Raw genomic sequence first — 22,848 nt, 5'->3', positions numbered from 1 at the left:
TAGACGCCGCCATTTTATTGTACTAAAGAGTCAACAAAAAACTCTGACGTCACTATCAAGGGACGTCACTATTCCCACAAAGTTTATTCAAAGTATTAACATTTTTTAAAAAATACGGTTAATTTAACAATGAATAAATCAATAAATTAATTAACGTCTTTAAATAAATTTGTGATTAACAGTCTGTCTGCATTAAAAAATTATTCTCTACCTACATACTATTTTACAGCTCTCCAGATAGAGCCGAACATATCAGGATACTTGATCAGGCAAACAAACAAACAAACAAAAAAACAAATAAATATTCAAACATGTAAACAAACTTGACTTTTAGTAGTATACTAGAATACCCGTCATCCGTTGGATAACTGTGGGTTTCGGGGGTCATCCATAAAAAAACATCACGTCTGTCACTCAGAGGCATAGCGACCCTTCCCGGCGCCCGGGGACAAACTTTTCGATTTTAACCCCCCCCCCCCCAAGATTTCGATTTTCAACCCCCCCCCCCCCCCCCAAGATTTCGATTTTCAACCCCCCCCCCCCCCTCAAACTTTCGATTTGCACCCCCCTCAACCTTTCAATTTATTTTTCCAAACCATTTTGGCGCCCCAACATATGTCCCCCCCGCCCCCCCCTCCACCTCCCCCCGCCTCCCCTTCCCCCCCCCCCGCCTCCCCCCTCCCCCCCGCCTCCCCTCCCGCCCCCCCCTCCTCGCTACGCTACTGCAGTGTCACTTATGGTCACAAAAAACAGACCCCACATTCAAAAATATGTTTTTTATCTTTTAAAAACACCGAAAACACCGATTTCGGACTATCCCTTCATATACTGACGTCACATGTGACCTACTCAACTCTACTTCACCTGCCCAGTGTCCCGCCAAGTCTCAGACAACTTGTTTTTATCGTTTAAAAAACGATTCCAGCCGAGCATGTCTCTGACCACACTATCCTTTCATATGCTTAGGACAAAGAAACAGATGAACTCTACTTCACCTGCCCTGTATCCTGCCAAGTTCAGATAGGCAACTTTATCATTCACATCTAAAAAAAAAAATATTGAAAAAAAATATCATTGACATATTGGTCTAGAACCTGTGCCACCCACATGAGAGCGGGCTACGCTACCAACTTAGCTATTTACTCGTGACGTCACAAATGAATTTTTATACTATACTTTTGAGTCTCCGCGCATAGATCTAGTAGTAGTAACTTTCAAATTAAATTTAATCTTAAATTAGCCAAACAAAGATTTATATAAAATAATTAAGGCCTGAAATAGATTCTAGATGTATTAAGGCCTGAAATAGATTCTAGATGTAGAATTTACATTAAGTCTAGATCTAGAATTTACACTGAGTCTAGTAGTGATCTAGATCTAGGCTAGATCTAGGCTAGATTCATAACTTCCCTTCGACAGCTGATCTTTAGATCTAGAGAAATTTATCGTAAAACTAAATGAAAAAGACAGTTGAAAATTGATATAAGTGTTGGAACGTAATAAATACAGCAAACGGACGTATTGTTTAAGTTATAGCCGGCAGAAAATTAGCTTTGTAACGCGTTAAACTTTTGAATGGGCCACAAAGTCTATGATGAGTCCGCCATTTTTATTGAACCAAAAAGTAAACACATCAAGGGACGTCACTATCCCCACAAAGTTTATTCAAAGTATTAACATTTTTAAAAAAATACGGTTAATTTAACTATGAATAAATCAATAAATTAATTAACGTCTTTAAATAAATTTGTGATCAACAGTCTGTCTGCATTAAAAAATTATTCTCTACCTGCATACTATTTTACAGCTTTCCAGATAGAGTCGAACATATCACAATAGTCGATCAGGCAAACAAATAAATATTCAAACATGTAAACAAAGTTGAGTTTTAGTAGTATATAGATAGATGAGTAAAAAAAAAGTAAACCCGAGTTAATAAAAAGAAAAGTTTTGTATGAGCCACATGTTAGTTTTTTGTGTGTGATGGTTTTTGTGTCTTTTTCTTCAGAAGACATCGACTTTTTCTCTAGCGACGCCCTTAAGGTAATAGCTCATTCATATCTTCATTCAACGTTATCCTATTCACTGATCAGATTTTAAAAGATGGACGCGGAAGAATTAGTTCGTGTCGTTTTTTTCTAATGCAGTTAAATACTAAAATATTTAGATAGGCTTCAGAAAAATCAGAACATGTTAGTTTTGTGTTCTTTATTATGTTAACTACTGAAAAATATAAACAAAAGAAAACTAATTTGTCAGAGAAAATAGCGGTGAATATCGAGACTTGAATGTCTACTTCGTGTAGGAATCTATAGACAACAGATTTAATGTTTTAACTGCATTATTTCCAAAAATTTGATGTGTCAGCTAAATAAGAGATATAACCAAAACATATATCACCTTATAGCTTGAATCACGCGTGACGACATACTAACGTGATAAAGGATAAATATAACCTTTAGAACAATTCGCTTTCTATTGTGAAAAAACAATAAATAACAACAAATCCCCCCCCCCCCCCCCACCCCCCACACAATACATAAACAATGATTTTTTTATAAAATCAACTATCCAAATCTGGCGATATACCATTACAAACAGAAGTAAACTCTACACAGTAAAAACACATTCTTAGTAAAAACAAGCAAACAGCAGAATGACAACACCACATATATGACATGAAAGATGCAAGCAAAGTTTACTGGCGGGTTAAACAGAAAAACAATTTCAAAGAAAGTAAAATGTATCGTTCGATACCGCTGAACACATTTGCAACATCTCTCTACATGTTACACGCTCTATACAATTAAAAAAAAGTGTTGAATTAGATCAAATAAGTAAAACAGTAAATCAAATCTATTTGCAGCGACCAGTTCGTTCAGACCGTACACCGGGACGTAAAGCATCGATACTTCAGGTAATGGGAACAGGAAGTGGTGAAAATTGTGCCAGATTATCTCAACATACCGCAAAGTCTTATCAATAACTTGAACGCATTTACTGATACGGTTGAACGCTGGTAACTTAAATAATGAAATAAAAAAACGAACTGCTATATAAATAGGTTGAACGGATTTACTGACACGGTTAAACGCTGGTAACTTAAATAATGAAAAAACCCGAAATCTTGCATTAAAAACTTCAAATGCTTTACTGACACGCTGGTAACTTAATGAAATAAACGAAATACTAAATCAATAAATTGAACGGATTTACTGACACGGTTGAGCGCTGGTATCTTAACTGATGAAATAAATACATAAAAACGTTTAAAATAAATGGTTTATGTATAAAGTAAAAAGAAAAAGAAGAAAATTTAACGATTTTCTCGATATTTTTCATTGCTTTATTGTAAAGTCTGATTAATGGCTTAGGTTATATAAGATGTTTTAGACGCTAAGGGCAAAACACAGAAGCACCAGCGGGTACGTATTCTGTGTAATTTCATTTTTCTAAAATCGTTGCTTTCGCAAAATAAAAATAAAAACCTAGCCCAAAACATACCTGAATACTAAATACAAAGCGATACCAGTATTAAAAAATTGTTCGATACGATACATCAGACGTTTTTTTTTTCTTAAATAAAAAACAAAACGCCCGTGCATATAGGCTAAATCAAATGTCAGTTTGTGATTTATCAGCGATCTGAACGTAAGAAAAACAAAAGAAAGAAACGAATTGGCCACATATTAACAACAGACATCTCTAGATATAAAGGGGGTAGCGTGCTCATGAAAGCATTTCCAACAATACGTGAGGTTTTAAAAAAAAAATCTACAATAAAAACAAAGTTAATCACCGACGCATGCGAGATTTCAATTCAATGTCTGATATCAGTGCTGCCTTTTGTTTTAGAATTCTCAGTCCGGAAAAAAGAATAACCGCATTCTAATTATCTTTGTATTGCATGCACGGGGGAGCTAATGTTAGAAGCATACATATAAAACATCAGCTTAAAGTGATAAGCATAAAAAGTTTGATTATCAACCGAAATGAAAAACAAAATAAGCTATGTATTAGCGAACTTTCATATGTATGTGGGCCCGTATGAGAGATATTTTTTGGCACGTCTTGTTGTTTTTATTTATATCAACTTAAAACATGTGTTTTTAAAAAAATTCAAGTAGATTTACACATTGAATTTACTTACTAAAAATGTATGCCTCTAAGAAAAGCATCAACATTGTGCAAGTTATGATTGACACCCGGAGAAGATAATCACATTTTAATTCATTTTATTCGTAAGATGTTTACTTTTCAGTTTAAAAAAAATTACTTTGTTTTTCCTTTCGCTTGTCAGAAACAGGTGTATTGTCTGTTTACTTTACGCTTAACTACGTAACATAAGGAACAATGTAGTATTTCCCTTGTTTACATATAGGGAAAGGGTAAACGGAAACATTCACTATTTAGACGTTGTGCTAAATAAGTATGCTAAAGTAGACTTCACATATGTTACAAAATTAAAATATAGAATTACACTTCGCATTTCTGAAAACGAAAAGATAAAAAAAAAATTCATAAAAAACGTTTTAATAACAAGCTTTTATGTAATGATGCACTAAAAAGTAGAAAATAAATTATAGACTACTATTTAAATAACTATAAAGAAAAGCGTGGGTCACTTTAGTATCTATTGGATACCTTTACTAATGTTAAGGAAGACACCCACGCTTTTCTTTATAGTTATTTAAATAGTAGTCTATAATTTATTTTCTACTTTTTAGTGCATCATTACATAAAAGCTTGTTATTAAAACGTTTTTTATGAATTTTTTTTTCAGTACTTTACATGTTTTATTTACAATAGAGTTACATGACTAAAAACCATTGCGCGCCTACTGAACATCACGTTCAGTAGGCGCGCAATGGTTTTTGAACGCAGCCATTACGTGATGGCGCAGCTATTGAAGGTGATGACGCGTGTGGTGTGGTTGGCTAGACATGCCTACTAATTCGGTCCAAATTTTAATTAATTCATAAAAAATTAATTAGGCATCCAATTAAGTCAAATTTAGTTTCAGATTGCATTGTCTTCATGTCTTGACCCACGTGCCAACTGTGAATCGTATCGGTCAAGTAGAACTGTCCGAATTTTCACTCCTGCGTTTCCGTCTAGACAGACTGACGACAGACAGAGGAAGTGAGTTAAATAAAAGCTTGTAAAAACAACAGCAACCGATGCCATGCTTGTTACAGCTATTGTAACTTTTTAAAGAAGTGAGTAGTATTTTTACGTCATTTTTTAAAAACAGAATTGTTGACGTGTTGTAACCTTTAATGACGCCAGAGGCCGCGGTTGGAATCTGCTAGAATTTTGAGGCATAATATATAGATGCCCCGTTAACATCAAGTACAAAATAAATATACATATAACCAAAATGTTAGTAATTGAACCAATGTCCTAATAAAAGGGTACTCTAAACACTAGGGAAAAAAAAATACCACCCACAACCACGAGGCAACATTTTTCTATTTTCGGTCCTGACCTGTAAATTACACCCTCCCCCCCCCCCCTCCCCCATCATTCTTCCCCCTCTTCTAGGGCCGGACTTAAAAGCCGGGCAATAAAGTAAAATGTAGATGGAGCACATCGATCTCAGCCATGAATAAAGCGATTGTCATGCTGATGCAGGGGGGACAACCCTCCGATAATTTACTTCTCCGGTGCTGCCCGTTCGTTTAGTCACGCTAGGAACAAAATACAGCCTGAGTCCATGCTCAACCCGCTCTCATTAAACTTTTAAGTAAAGGGAAACGATGTTAAAGTAGATAGAGGGAAACGATGTTAAAGTAGATAGAGGAAAACGATGTTAAAGTAGATAAAAGAGAAAAACTATGTTAAAGTAGATAAAAGAGGAAAGCGGTGTTAAAGTAGATAAAAGAGGAAAGTGATGTAAAGGAGGTAAAGGAGGATAACGTTGTTAAAGTAGATAAAAGAGGAAAACGATGTTTAAGTAGATAAAAGAGGAAAAGGATGTCAAAGTAGATAAAAGAGGAAAACGACGTTAAAGTAGATAAAAGAGGGAAACGATGTTAAAGTAGATAAAAGAGGATAACGATGTTAAAGTAGATAAAAGAAGAAAACTATGTAAAGGAGGTAAAGGAGGATAACGATGTTAAAGTAGATAAAAGAGGGAAACGATGTTAAAGTAGATAAAAGAGGAAAACGATGTTAAAGTAGATAAAAAGGGTAACGATGTTAAAGTAGATAAAAGAAGGAAACGATGTTAAAGTACATAAAAGAGGATAACGATGCTAGAATAGATAAAGAGGGAAACGATGTTAAAGTAGATAAAAGAGGGAAACGATGTTAAAGTAGATAAAAGGGGGAAACGATGTTAAAGTACATAAAAAAAGGAAAACGATGATAAAGTAGATAAAAGAGGGAAACGATGTTAAAGTAGATAAAAGAGGGAAACTATGTTAAAGTAGATAAAAGAGGAAACCGATGTTAAAGTCGATAAAAGAGGGAAACGATGTTAAAGTAGGGAAAAGATGTTAGAGTAGATAAAAAGTTCCAGTACTTAAATACCATCAAATCGCTTTAAAGAATTACGTGATATGAGACCATAAAAACCAAAGTTCCAATTCACGCTAGGCTTTTCCTGTAAATGAAAGCTTCGACAAAAAAATATTTTTTCCTTTCTTAAAGTTTGAAGAGCCCATGCCAATATTTCATCAAAGCGCCATCGCGAGCCACCGTACCGGAGTCACTCAGGACTTCCGGCCGCTTGTTCAATATATTTGAGGTTTTGTGTCCCTTGCCGGCTTCAAGTGCTGGAAATGTTATGTAGTGTGTCAATCAGATCAAACCAATCCATACTATTGGCTTTCTCACCAGTTCTCGGCTAGCGCTCAGCTGCATAGCCGATAATGATCAAAGTGCCCCGTATATACGTGTATGTATTTATATGAATGTATACACGTATCTATATATATATATATACATGTCGATATATAAATACAAACTCGGTGTGGTGGCAGTCTGATGATGTGGAGGCAGTATCAGATTGAGAGCACCATACCACAACATATTTGTTTCTGGTGACGTCAAATCGAGGGCACCATGCCATCACACTTTTGTTTTTGGTGACGTCAAATATTTGTTGTAAATGACGTCAAATATTTGTTGTAAATGACGTCAAATCGAGGGCACCATGCCACCACATATTAGTTTTTGGAGACGTCAAATATTTGTTGTAGACCACGTCAAATCGAGGGCATCATTGCATCAAATAATTGTTTTAGATGACGTCAAATCGAGGGCATCATTCCATCACATATTTGGTTTTTGGTGACGTCAAATCGAGGGCACCATGCCACCACATATTTGTTCTAGGTTCCACCGTCAAACTAAGAGATGATAGTCACGTGATCGGTGGCCAATAATTGATAACGTCCACTCATAAAAAGATAACAGTATTGATCCTCGCTGCGCCCCGCGGGGACAACAGAGTTAAATTTGATAACATTTAGAATACGCGACGCCCGTGTGTTTTTATACGGCGTGTAATTTAGACTGGGCAGGGCGTATTGTTTCAGCTAATGAACCCGGTACACAGTTAGGGCGACAAATGGGTGATAACACCGGAATAATTAATTTTAAATATAAACGTTTTTAAATGCATAAATACTGGGGGGGGGGGGGGGGTTACAAAAAAAAAACCAAACCAAATTTTTAAAAAATCAACCTACTAGTTTGTATCGTTTGGTTTACAATGTTATGTATACCGTGTACTAAAAATCTAACACGTATGTTCTCTCGACCGAAGTGACCACAGACCTCCATGTAAATAGCCAGTAAAAGCTATACTAACTCTGTTACAGCGTTCGGTTGTTGTAAAGTGTCAGTTCTTACGCGACGCTTCAGCCGATAGCAGCGGTAGCATTTATAATAATAATTTTCACAACTGTGTGCCTCAAAACGTTTTAAGTTTTCATATTCTTCTTTAATTAACCTGAGTTGTCTCAACAGCAAAAAATATAAAAAGATTTAGTCAAATAGTTTGTATTTATTAAGTTCAGTTATTGGTTTGTAGACAAATATTCTATTCTATATTCTTACAGAAAAAGGGATGAAATATTTAACCCTAAAGAAAAACAAACACGATTACGCAACAGACAATGCATTGTCTGTCTGTTTCACTGTTAGTAACTTCGCTGAAAATTTAAACATACTATTGTTGATACAGTTCAACATAAAAATTTTCGCGAACATCAAATCTAAAAGAAGAAAACAAAACAAATTTTGGTTAACATAGTGAAGAGCTGGATGAAAAGCAAATATAGAAAAAAAGAAAATGGCAACTGGGAGTTTGAATAGCCTTTTCATCATGTGGATATTTGAACGGTTTTATAGGCATTCCCGAGGGTCTTTAAGTTGAGAGAATGCGAACAAATGACAACTTTTTAGAGTTTTTTTTTTTTTTTTTTGCTTCTCTACCAAAACCACCGCATTGTTAAAAAAAAAAAAAAAAAAAAAAAAAAAAAAGAGACGTGAACACGAAAAACGAGCAATATTGTAGTTTTCGATGACAATCCTGCCATCATCTGACAATCCTGCCATCATCTGACAATCCCGCCGTCATCTGACAATCATGTCCATCATCTCAACGAGCATTCGTCTACCTGGAGCACGAGGCAATCAATAGAACGAGGACGGAAGTTACCGGCTCTCCCTCCTGGAGAAGACGACAATGCTCCGGCCCTAGGACTAATGGACCGGATTACGTTTCAATGGTCCGCGGGGACTAAAAACCTCTCCAACAGTTGCATGGAAGAGAGAGAAAATAAAAACCTCCCCGACAATGCTTCATGCGATGTGTTGCCGGTGTGGTCTCGCTGGGGTTCGGTCCCTGAAGATGTGTGAGGAGAATACAGTTAATTAGCTGATGCTTGAACGGGCAGTGATCCGGTACGGCCCGGAGGACTGAGCCACGCTCGACTCTAGAATGCACTGATAACCTGGGATTAGAACCGTTCTTTCACAGTATTTAGTCTTTTTCGTGGAGACTTTACTTTTTTTTTCTTCTTGAAGTACAAGGTAATGGTCAACAGACCATGTCATGATTAAAATAGCCTACAACGTTAGGTTTATAATAAACCTATTTCATCAATCAAGGCCATTACTGGATGGATGTCTCGAGTATTAATCCACTAATTGCATGAAGGTTGACAGTTACTAATTATCATCACTTCATCAATAATTTCTCTACAAAAGTGGCCTTACGTCAAAAGGGGAGGATAGTGCTGTTATATTTTATCTCATGCTCAATCTAAATGCCCGGCCATATCTATGTCTTATACCTCCACAACTTATGCACGGATAACCCATGCAATGCACTCAGCTTATTGATATAACATTACTATTCAAAGATTGCTCGCTTATTGATACGTATCTGGGATTTCCTTATTAATTGATTTCATACATCGAGCAACATCGTTACCCCCCTCTTACATAAAAACTCCCCTAAAATAGCAGGATATTTTCTCTAAAAGAAAACGTTTTAGCCACATACCAGTGTACTTCACTATACGGTTCCGGTACTTGTTAATATAGTATTCGCCACTTGCCCGTTATAAAGTAACAGGTAGCAGAGTTTCTTCCAGGCATCTCTTGAGGGGGGGGGGGGGGGGGGAAGAACATCTACCGCCCCCCCAAACGAAATGGAATTTATATAGAAAATATATACTTTTACCAGTGTCCACCCTCCCCCCCCCCCTCAAATTTTAGTTCGCCCCCCCCCCCCCCCCCCTCCCCAAAGAAAAACGTCTGGAAGAACCACTGCCAGGTAGACGTTACTTGACGTCTAATACCTCAACATTACCCTAACCTTAACTAACTCTAGTCCTAACCCCCTTTCCAAAACCTTCTGGACGCCAAAATATTTTAAGCTGGGGCGGTACATTATAACCTAAAAAAAAACCCACCAGCAACCCCTCCATAAAAATAAATAAATAATTCAAACGGCACTTTGCTTAAACTCCAGTTCTATCCTCCGGTGTGAAAGGTGTCCGCCGTGCCTGTAATATATTTCAATCACCAGGAGCCACTCGGCACGTCTGTTTAGCACATTGACCGCCAATAAATAACCCTGAGATATGTATTATGTCTTGGGAGATAAAGCGTTGGCCGGGTGCTTCAAAAACATGGAAATAGTGGGGGGAGGTGGGGGGCGGGGACACTAATATGGTGACTAAGTGGGGTGTTAAAACATGGAAATAGTGGGGAAGTGTGTGGGGAGACGGGGACACTAATATGGGGACTAAGTGGGGGAAGAAGTACCGTTAGCCGGGTGTTAAAACATGGAAATAGTGTAGGGGAGGGGGCGCTAATCTTGTGGTGACTGTGAGCTGAGAAAAAAGTAATGTATCAACAAATGTTTAAAAACGGGATAATGGCTAATGGCCTGCTGTCTTTTGACACATCGAGTATGGGGGTAGAGAGTACACAAACATGATGCACATAAAAAAATAAATACCTCTACATCTACGAGTGTTTTCCTCTAGTTGAAAACAGATCAAAATCTAGTATGATATAGGTAGGTAAACCAACGACCAGTGGCGCCAGGAAATATACACATTGGCAATATTTCTACAATACAATACGGAATAGATGTAGAGCAGAAGTGGAGTGTGAATAACGAAAACATATAAGTGTCACTGCATTATTAATTAATTTATTATTTAAAATAATAAATACAACAATAATGAAAAACATCCATGTAAACAAAAACATCAGAGTAACACGTTTGTAGCATAAACATAATGATAGTTTTTATAACAACTGTAGCGTAGTATAAATTCAAATTTCATCTAATGATAGTTGATAACGTAGTTTTAGAAGTACACATTCAGATTTCCATTCATGATAACTGATATAACAATACAAGTATGAATTCAGATATATATTAATGATAGTTGATATACCAATACATAAGTATGACTGCAGATTTCCATTCGTGATAGTTGATATAACAATACAAATATGAATTCAGATTTATATTCATGATAGTTGATATACCAATAAAGAAGAATGAATTCATATTTCGGTTAATGATGCTAGTGGCTCAATCTACTACTAGAACCAGGTAATTAGCGAAATTGCTAAAAGGTAAACCTACACGACAGACACCGAGGTATCCTGTTTTATGACGGTAAACAAACAGAAAGCACCAAGTCTAGAAACAATCGCACGGACAGGACACCGTGTTTGGTCTAATATTCCAATCAATAGACCCCACCACTTTCATGACCACAGAGGGGGTTTAGGCTGGGGGGTTGGGTGGGGTTTTAAACACCAGGCATCAAATATCCACACGCTGAACACGGGAGCCAAGGGAAAGCCAGCCGCACAATGCTCAAAGCTTAATCTCCAAGATCAGGTGACTTTCTGGTGCCTTCCCGCGCGGTCTATATTTACAAAGTGAGATCTTTTCCATTAGAGCCAGGGAAAATTCCCATGGGGGCCAACAGAGATTAAGCGATTCGCAAACATTCATAGGAGCCCGAAATAAAACTTCTAAACAATGCATGGGGATTTAGGAGGGAACGTGGGGGGATGGAGATAAATCTCAACGGTGTAATCAGAAAGGAAAAAACTGTAGAAAGACCAATTAACAAAGTTTATAACACACTCCCACGACGCTTTTTACCGTCGGTAAAAGCATACTCCTGCAGTTTTAATCACCTGACGTAAAATGAAGGGGGAGGGATTAGGATGGGGGGTTGAGATGCCCAATTACAGAGAACCCATTACGTGAACAAGTAAATAATTAGCCGATCTTCGCCCTGCACAATTTTACAACCACGCACGTGTAATTAGAGGCTCGTTGTGTTAATTATTCGGTTTCAGTAACGATGATCAATTGTGTGCTTGTTTATTTAAAGGTTCTAAATACACCAAATGGACAAAGGTTTTGTTCTAAAACTCGAATTGATATTTTAAGCTGTGTGTTTTTGATTGATGAATACGCTTAAATTTTTAATTAGGTACGACGTCTAAACGATGCACGACAAAACAATACCGTAGGAACGACGCACCACATTAGAATTCCGACAGAACGATCCACGACAAATTAATTCCGACAAAACGATCCACGACAAAACAATTCTGACAAAACGACCCATTACAAATCAATTCCGTGAAAATGACCCACGAGAAAATAGTTAGGATAAAAAGGCTCTGATTTAACATTGCATATAAAATGTTTACAATTCACACCAAGATGGCCAGTGAAAAAAGATCTCCAGTAAATTATGCTACCGACAATATGGCATCCGACAGCAAGGATCCCAACATAACTGCTCTAGTCTAATGGGCTCCCGTCAATATATCCAACGGCCTGTACTTTTACAATAACAAACTCTATTCAACAACGCTGTTTAGTACCTGGTACAAGGAACAGGTTGGCTATAAGGTACGTAAAAACACTACATTTGAGCAAGTATACAGAACACCGAATGATCGTACTGATTCTCATCTCCGCGCATGATGTTGATACAAGCGGATCTACTTCAGAACCACCACTCGCATAACGTTATAAAAAATGACAAACGGACGGCAACAACAAACGGAGCAGTTCGATAGACGACGTTCGATCAGGTTTGTGACACGTCCTCTAGCATCAGCATTAGTACATTTTCTTCTCTACAGCCTCGAGTTTTTATAGGTTCTATTTGTGGCCTGTCAGAGCGATTGCCCTCCAAACGGCTGAAACAATAATTGGCCAGGAAACATCCGATAGAGAGAGGAATGGGCCCTCGAGTTGCTCTGGCCAGCGTTATGTTTTTGTTGTTTCTATAGCCGTCGTTATGTTTTTGTTGTTTCTATAGCCGTCGTTATGTTTTTGTTGTTTCTATAGCCGTCGTTATTATGTTTTTGTTGTTTCCATAGTCGTCGTTATGTTTTTGCTGTTTCTATAGCCGTCGTTATGTTTTTGTTGTTTCTATAGCCTTCGTTATTACGTTTTTGTTGTTTCTATAGCCTTCGTTATTACGTTTTTGTTGTTTCTATAGCCTTGATTATTATTGTTTTTGTTGTTTCTATAGCCTTGATTATTATTGTTTTTTTTTTGTTCCCATAGCCTTGATTATTGTTTTTGTTGTTTCTATAGCCTTGATTATTATTGTTTTTGTTGTTTCTATAGCCTTGATTATTATTGTTTTTGTTGTTCCTATAGCCTTGATTATTATTGTTTTTGTTGTTTCTATAGCCTTGATTATTATTGTTTTTATTGTTTCTATAGCCTTGATTATTATTGTTTTTGTTGTTCCTATAGCCTTGATTATTATTGTTTTTGTTATTTCTATAGCTTTCGTTGTTACGTTTTTGTTGTTTCTATAGCTTTCGTTGTTATGTTTTTGTTGTTTCTAAAGCTTTCGTTATTATATTTTTGTTATTTCTTTAGCATTCGTTTTTATGTATTTGTTCTCCCAAAAGAAATGATCCAGGAGTTTAAAAAAATAAGATAGCTTTGACATTTAAAGTCTTTTTAGACTTCTTTAACGTCTCTGCGATAGTTTTAAAAAAAATAACGCAAACCACCATAAGCTAATTCGGAATAACGATTTTTTTACAGGCTAATTAAGTCGCTGTAAGTTCGAGTCAGGTAGAGACTCGTTATTTAAATGAAATCAATTTCTTTAATTCCCTAAACACTCGTAGATTCAACTTGCCAAGAGCCCTCGGTTTATTAGGTTGATGTAGTTTTATAGTAGCTAGACATCACTGTGAGTGAGCACCAGTAGGTAGCAACAAGCTACACATGGGACATCTAGCTACACATCGGGATGTCAGTTGATGTAGTTTTATAGTAGCTAGACATCACGGTGAGTGAGCACCAGTAGGTAGCATCAAGCTACAGATGTCAGGACAAAACTATGTGGCATCTAGCTACATATCGGGATGTCAGAACACAATTAAGTGGCATCTAGCTACACATGTCAGGCCTCAACTATGTGGCATCTAGCTACACATGTCAGGCCTCAACTATGTGGCATCTAGCTACACATGTCAGGCCTCAACTATGTGGCATCTAGCTACACATGTCAGGCCTCAACTATGTGGCATCTAGCTACACATGTCAGGCCTCAACTATGTGGCATCTAGCTACACATGTCAGGCCTCAACTATGTGGCATCTAGCTACACATGTCAGGCCTCAACTATGTGGCATCCAGCTACACATCGAGATGTCAGAACACAATTATGTGGCATTTAGAGATACATCGAGATGTGGCTTCTAGCTATACATCACACTGTCTGAGAACAACGAATTGGCATGTAGCTACACATCACGAGGTCTCGACACAACATTGTGACATCTAGCTACACATCATGATGTCTGGGAACAATGAATTGACATCTTGCTATACATCATTATGTCTAGGCAAAACAATATGGCATCTAGCTACACATCGGGATGTCAGGACGCAGCTATGTGGCATCTAGCGATACATCATGATGTTTAGGCACAACGTTACATCTTGCTACACATCACGATGTCTGGGAACAACGACGTGACATATGGCTACACATCACGATTTTTGGGCACAACTATCGAATTCAGCCCCACATTACCTTTTAATATGAATATCTATATTAAATTATTGTCCAAAGATCCCCCCCTATACCGAAATACATCACAATTCTACTAAACATTGATAATAGAATTATTCCACCACGTATTCTGTTTTTTTTTTATATCCATAATTCAAAACACGCCAATCCCCTTCATCCAGGTAATAATCTATAGAGTTCCAGACCAATCAATATAGCCGCTACTAGAAACACAATGACCATCAAAAGAATTATTTTTATAAATTACTGCTGGCACTAAAACAAAAAAACTGAAACCTACATAAAATATGTTATGCTGAAATGTCATTGTTATTGTGACATTAAACTACATCAAAGAGAATTCCCGTTAATATTAATTGCATGAACATTCGGCCTTTGCTGGATATATTTTTCTTCTCCGTATTGACTGTAATGAAGGGATTTATAACTTGGGTGTTGGACTTGTATAACAGCACTGACGGAACTCTTTACAGAAAACGTACACGAATCAGGTTGGTTGATAAGTTCTAAATACGGTACAGCTACTAAAAAAAAACTAGCATCAACTCCAGCCGTGATACGGACAGATAGAAGACTATGTTAAGAAAAGTCGTTGCCCGTCTTAGGAAAATTGAAGAATTGTCTTTGCTGGGATTGTATTCTTCCATCTCAATGTTGACAGATCTCGAAGTAATGCTGCTTATACATTTCACTATTTAAAAAAATTAAGGGCTTAAACCCCTATTGTAAATTATACGTACATTATATATATATATATATATATATATATATATATATATATATATATATATATATATATATATATATATATATATATATATATATATATATATATATATACATATATATATAAAACACATAATACATTTTTCAAATAAACACAATATGTTGTCAATATTATAGTTAGATGTCATTTTCATCATTAATGTGTTTCTATTTTGTAATAGAGAAAGAGAAAAACACAACCTCATAATCCAACATTTTTCTCATACTATAAATCAACTCGCTAATGAATTAACAAACAGGAAATCAAAACTATATGGATAATTTGAAAACAAAATCTGACAAAATATGCGGTTGTAACACATGTTTTAAAAACACTTTACGAAATTAACAAAACATGATTTTTTTTAAAAAATGTATTTTGTTTGCAGGTCCTAAACTGTAGCTAAAATCTAATGAAGTAAAAACTTGAGTAAATGTGTTTGAAAGCTATTAAAATAAAAAAGAAAATTCACGTTTTAAAATGTGTGTAATTCTGAATTTGGAATTTAATAAAACATGTTAAAAACGTTCAGTAACAAAAAAATTCAACCAATCATTGTCCAAAGCTAAATATATTTTAAAAAAAAATGATTTTTTGCTCAAACGTATGTTAAAACATAAGATCTATTGTGAGTTATCTATAATATTTAAAATATTATGGTTAACGTTAAATGAATAGTTTAATATGAAATAAGATTTGACATAGATTACTTTACAATCTCTATTAGAGAAACACATGTATGCAAGAAACAGCTCTGATGAGGGGGGGGGGGGGTGGTGTATTGCCAAAATGTAGTTACAGAATAACTGAAACAAACTATCTTACAACCGAAGTAAAAAGACTGCCAGGAAAACGTGTAAAATATACAGCAGCTACAAGAAAAACAATTTCTTATCAAAGCTTACGGTCGGACAAAAGAATCCAGAAACGCGGATGTTTACACAGAATCAATAACCACATTATAAAAATAAAACACAAACAAACCCGGAGCATAAACTTTCAGTGAAAATGATTACAAACTGTATCAGTTTATCTTTTAATAGTAGGGGTCTGCGTGGTCGGGATGAAGTATGTGTGATTGCTAAGGGGTCATCCATAAATTACGTTATGTTTAGTTTTTGACGATTTTTATCCCCCCCCCTCCCCTACGTCACACATTGTCACTTAAATCCAGACACCCCTAAAATGATGTCACACCTCAGCCAAGTCGTCGTCGCCCCCCCCCCCCCCCCCCTCCAAATATTATTAATAATAAATTGCAGTTTAATCCTTTATCAAACATTGATTTTTATCCCCTAAAATATTGACAGGGCTCGGTCAACTTAGAGTATTTTAATCAATTTTTATTACAATTTATTTAAAAAGCTTTCTAAAATGCGAAAAACGGTTAAAATTCAGTTTCTAAAATTACTTTATTTTTTAAATGAAAAAATGTGAAGACACACTACCCGAACCCCGCTCATCATCATACTTCGTCACAAAATTACCGACCCCGCCCCCTCCTTCCCCTACGAGTGTGACGTCATTTATGTACGACCCCCCTTAACCCGGCTATTCCAGAGTTTGAAACCCCTGACAGATGAGGCTATATAAAGCAAGTCATCTAGGCGAGAAAACTCCAAAATCATACAACCATTGCTTTGCAGAACATTCTTGTAAGGACAAAGACTTTACAAGTAAATCCAGGGAAAAAAGCAGGATGAAGTCGGGGGCAAACGGGCAATGTACATGTTGATGCATAATACTTAATAAGTTAAAATCTGGGAAAGGATCCTCTCCTCTATTACAGTTAAGAACGACGAAGGTAACACAATTTCTTATTAAAGCATACGGCACCGACAAAAGAAACTAAACGGGCGGATGTTTACTCTAGAAAGTGCAGTGTGTTTTCGAATAAAACAACAACACTTTAAAAAAATAATAATAATAAAACGATGTATACACTTTAAAATAAAATAATTACAAACTCGAGTTGATTATCTTTTCATATTCCCACGGAGTCGCGCCGAACCAAACGCCAAATAGCGATAACGTTTGAATATCGATTGTAGAAAAGAAAGAAAAAAGGTGTGTAGAAAAAAAATCCTGCGAAGACTTTAATGTTATTAAAGTTAATCATCCGTCACTGGAAGTTTAATGATGTCCGATCAATAGGAACATTTTAACCTTCAAACTAAATTGTAGAGATTAACGATATAAAGCGGTAAAAAAACAAGTTTTGATTGCAGTGTGTAGGCAGGGACAAAATCGAATGACGTATATATAAACATGCTTAGACAAACTAACATAGGATATTACAAAACTTATTCTTAACAAAAATGGAAATAGCTAGTCGCTGTATTTCTTACAAGCCATCAAAGTATTTCTTCTTATCTAAAAGTAAAGTCACATAATGGCATATTGTTTTTCTTAAAAGCCATCAAAGTATTTCTTCTTATCTAAAAGTAAAGTCACATAATGGATTATTGTTTTTTCTTAAAAGCCATCAAAGTATTTCATCTTATCTATAAGAAAAGTCGCATAATCGCATATTGTATTTCTTACAAGCCATCTAAGTATTTCTTCTAATCTGTAAGTTGAGTCCCCAAAGTGACGTCATTTTAATTACAATCAGATAGGCTTTATAGTACTGCTACCTCTCAGATACACCACATATTTAAATTAAGAATGCAACTTGTTGGGAGATCGCTGAGTGTGATAACACGAACCATTTAACACTAATGTGATCACAATTACAGATAAGATTTACCTGTACGGCCTTCAAGCAGCTCAAACGATCTTTAAAACGTTTCGCTTTTACAGCGGGATGACGTCATCTACCTGCAAAGTTGATTAAACAATCTGTCAATTAGTGATACAGTAATTTAAATAATAATTATACTACATAATTATAATGAAATTAAAGATTATTTTAATAATAAAATCAGAATATACTATGGTATAATACATTACAAGGATAAGAATAGTACAGTACAGTACAGTACAGTACAGTACAGTATAGTATAGTATAGTATAGTATAGTATAGTATAGTATAGTATAGTATAGTATAGTATAGTATAGTATACTATAGTATACTATACTATACTATACTATACTATACTATACTATACTATACTATACTATACTATACTATACTATACTATACTATACTATACTATACTATACTATACTATACTATACTATACTATACTATACTATACTATACTATAGTATACTATAGTACTGGTATGGTAACGTATAGTAAATTAGTAAAGTATTGTACGGTAAATAAATAAAATAAATGTGCAAGCGAACACGAATAAGATAAACACATTGAATCTTCTCCTGAGCAACTGAACAAATCTTTATCTAGCAGAGCCGCCAGTACCCAAAGGTTAGGGCGCCACAGAGAAAGGTTGGAGGGTAAACAAGACATAGTGCGCACCATCAGTGGCTTACTTCACCAGTTCATTAACAAGATGAAGGTACATGATGCGCTACATGACCTTTTACAGGGCAGCTATCTACAGTGTACAGCACTAGCTCCGTGCTGTACAGGCCAGACGATGAGCTGTAGGGGACCACATACATGGCTGAATAATACGTTATTACTGGTGTCACGCCGGTACGTTTGGTCAAGATTTGGTGGGGGGGGGGGGGAGAAGGGTCAATAAATCATATCACATTCCGACTGTGGAAGAAAGGGACGGCTAACCAGAGAGCCAGAAAGACTGGAGTTCGAACCTGGGTTCAAGTCCTAGGACCGTCCACCCGGCTTTGATGGGAACCTAACTCGCATAAGGGAAAACAAGGTGGCTGGGAATAATGCTGCCCACAGAATTCCGGCTAATGCCGAGGTCAAAGAACCAGGTGAACTATACTTCACTTGCCCCGTGGAGAGCTAGGTTCAAAAGGGAACTTTTACTTTGACTGTAGATGGGTGCCCCATACTTTAATGACGATGTGTTCAATTAAACAGGTCTGGTAGCATATTTTATTTGGACAGACCCAGGAAGGCCTTCGCACTTAGAAGTAAATTACACATACAGCCTTGGCAGTCCATAGAGGAAGTAGAGTTTATCTGGGTAAACTATGCTGCGGACTTGATAGACCACCAGGGAAATGGACACACAGCACTGTTTTATGTGTCCCGATTACATATTATGACGGTATATATACCAAACATCACGTCGAATGGCTGAGATAAAAACTCCGACATACATTACAAGACTAATGCCATAGGAACGCAATGAAAACAGCGCAAATAAAGTACCGTAACTCTGCTAATCAAGGGATATACCGTCTCGATAGGTTACAAAAAAAAAATGTAAAACCGCGAATGATAAGGAAACAAAGTTATTATCATCAAAGATACTCAAATTTTTTAAAGATACTTGAATTAGTGAGTTAAATTTGAATGATATTTATGTTTCATCATTCCTTCTAATTTTTATAATTAACTGTGTTCAAGCCCAAGACAAGCGAACTAGCGTAAAAGCAACAGTTCCAAATTAACACGTTTTTCTATTTAGCCCCAAACTCGCCACACTTTTGGGGACGCCGTGGTCGGACGAGAACGCATATAATTGCTAATTCACAACTCCGGAGTTCAGACCTTTAAAGCACACGAGGCTGGGGATAGGAACCCGTCCATGAGAGAAACTTCAAACTAAGCAACTGCTGCCTTGCAGATTGGTCTGTGATGGACAAAGGCTATATAAGCAACAAAAAAAGAATAGGAGGCCATTTGGCGCATAAAAATGTTATGTACAAGTTGATATGTAATTCTTGATTGTGTAGGGAGGAATTCAAATACTAACACTAAGAACAAAGAAGAGAAATTAACTATTAATATACAACTTGAAGGATTTAGTAGCAATAGGAAAAATTATTAAAAAAAAAAAAAAAAAAAACCCAAAAAAAAAACCAAGCGTAAGCTGCAGTAGATCTGGTAAAGAAATCTCTGGACGGGCAGACAAACGATAAGAGAGAAAAAAAAAAGAAAACGTTGAGGAAATTCTTTACAGTTCGCCCGGGTCTATAACTATACGTTAACGAAAGTTTGTGTGGAGAAATAATTAATGAAAAAGCCTTTTGACGTGGGCATGAAGAAAACGGTGAAACGCGGTGACAAGTGGAAGTGGTGTTTTCTTTTGAATTCGCAATAAAATATTTCACCACGCGGAGAGCTCTTGTAAAGGAATCAGCGCGTCAACTCCATACATCAGCAACTATCTGACTCCTAGTTCTAAACAGCTTGCTATTTATTCTCCCATAGGTTGCGAAACTACATCTGTAGTTTTAAATAATATTAGGGAAAAAAATGTACAGTTTAAAAAAATATGCTGACAAAATACCCGTGACACAATCATGGGGAATTTGATACGAGAAAATAAAATGAGACTTGATATCCTCTTGAGATCATTACGTCCATGAGACTACTCCACCACCCGCCCCCTTCACACTCAGCACCAACCCCGTCCCTTCCCAGACCACCCACGACTGGCAACAACTATAAGAATAAGGGCTTCATCATAATGAACTGTAAGCCCATGACGACACGGTTATTCTATTAAGCCCCACCACCCAATTATGGTACCAGCTACCAGAATACAAAGGGCTTTTCCCAGGTGAGTTGCAAGCCCACGAAAACAAAAACTTCTATTTTACATAGACCCCTCACGGTCGGCATCCAAAAGGGCTTCATATCAGCTAACGCTAAGCCCATGTGGACACACTGTTATTCTATCAAGCCCAACCACCCACTTATAGTACTAGCCACCTGAATAAGGGCTTTGTCAAGGTGAGATGTAAGCCCCCAAACTTCTATTTCCCCAAGCCCCACGTGTGGCATCCACTACCATAAAAAAGGGGCTTCACACCAGCTAACGGTAAGCCCATGCGGACACAGTTCTATCAAGCCCCACCACCCACTTATGGTACTAGCCACGGGAATAAAGGCTTTGTCCAGGTGAGATGCAAGCCCCCAAACTTCTATTTCCCCAAGCCCTCAAGTCTCACGGGTGGCATCCACAACCATAAAAAAAATGGGCTTCACACCATCTAACACTAAGCCCACGACGACGCGTGCTTTCCTCCACACAAACTGCTCACGCACTTCAAAGGAAAACCATCGAGGTGGCAACAATATAAAGTCCAAACCGGAAGGGAAGGAAAATTGCCGATGGAGGGTGCGGGGCGGGAAGGGCGCATTGACACGCCCGTATAAAGAAATTGATTGGTTCATTAGAAAAATGGCATCGGGTTTCTTAAAGATTCCCCAACCGCGCGGTGCCCGCTTCGGGTTTTTTTTTAACGCACGGAATTAATCGTCAATTTATGGGATTACAAGAGATGGTTGCTTTAATAGCCATGAGAAATATGAAGCCGTTTCAACAGCGTGTCCCCAAGCCACAGAGGCAGACTCGAGTGTGTGTTCGTGGGTCTGTGAAGTGCATTCATGTAGTGTGCGTGTGTGTTCGTGGGTCTGTGAAGTGTATTCATGTAGTGTGCGTGTGTGTTCGTGGGTCTGTAAAGTGCATTCATGTAGTGTGTGTGTGTGTGTTCGTGGGTCTGTGAAGTGCATTCATGTAGTGTGTGTGTGTTCGTGGGTCTGTAAAGTGCATTCATATGGTGAGTGTGTGTGTTCGTGGGTCTGTGAAGTGCATTCATGTAGTGTGTGTGTGAGAGAGAGAGAGAGCGTGTGTGAGTGTGAGTGTGTGTTCGTGGGTCTGTGAAATACATTCATGTAGTGTGTGTGTAAGAGATAGTGCGTGTGAGAGAGAGAGAGTGTGTGAGTATGTGGTGCGTGTGTGTGTGAGAGAGGGTACGCATGTGTGTGTATGAAAAGTTCTGTCATGCCGTGTGAGTGGGTGTGACTGGAGGGGGAAAAATCCTTCTTACATAACAACCAGCTAGTATGTGAGTTTGGGGGAAGTAAAAAAAACATTATTTTTACTACACTTTGATTATAATGAACAAACATGTTTTTATGTATTGTCTACGTTTCTTTTACTGAAAAAATACCATTACTAGAAACAAAACAAAAATATGTTAACATTACATTACTGTTTAGTGTGTTACAGGCATAAACATTTGTGGTAATGACGATAACATTATTAAAATTACATCAGAAATCGACATTGTAAAACATGGACAACGAACCCATACCAATTCGCCTTACATGAATTAATTATTTCTAAACAACCGGGTTCTATTTGTTTAATGTCTTTTATTTAACTAGATGTACATAGTGGTTTCCGTCCAGCTTCAATATTTTAAAACATAAAGAAAGGAAATCAGACTTGGAACTATGCAGTGCGACTGAGTTTGAAGACCATTCTAATCTATTGTTCAAGGATGCCCAAGAATGAAATAAAAGAAATGTCATTACAGCAATACCACCAATAATTGGCCGGCATTAGATCAAATTATAGTCGATCTTTTCATCCACCAGTCGGCTGAGTGGGGCACCGACCTTGACCTATTTATCGGCTTTAGATGATGAGCTCATCAAGAGG

The 22,848-nt window shown here is 37.0% G+C and overlaps 1 protein-coding gene across 2 annotated transcripts in view; it reads right to left on the bottom strand.

Annotated features, from left to right (window-relative positions):
* LOC131939650 (zinc finger CCCH domain-containing protein 10-like) overlaps window positions 1-22,848 on the bottom strand; it is a 113,997-nt gene that overhangs the window by 71,610 nt on the left and 19,539 nt on the right. For both annotated transcript variants that reach the window (XR_009386445.1, XM_059298093.1), the window contains exon 2: window positions 18,098-18,168. The gene's annotated coding sequence lies outside the window, so the exon portion shown is untranslated. The remainder of the gene's footprint in view (window positions 1-18,097; window positions 18,169-22,848) is intronic.

The sequence above is a fragment of the Physella acuta genome, unplaced genomic scaffold, assembly GCF_028476545.2.
Source record: "Physella acuta isolate Inbredline_101_S28 unplaced genomic scaffold, ASM2847654v3 ptg000286l, whole genome shotgun sequence".
Classification (NCBI taxonomy): domain Eukaryota; kingdom Metazoa; phylum Mollusca; class Gastropoda; family Physidae; genus Physella; species Physella acuta.
This window is presented reverse-complemented; position numbering and strand designations above follow the sequence as displayed.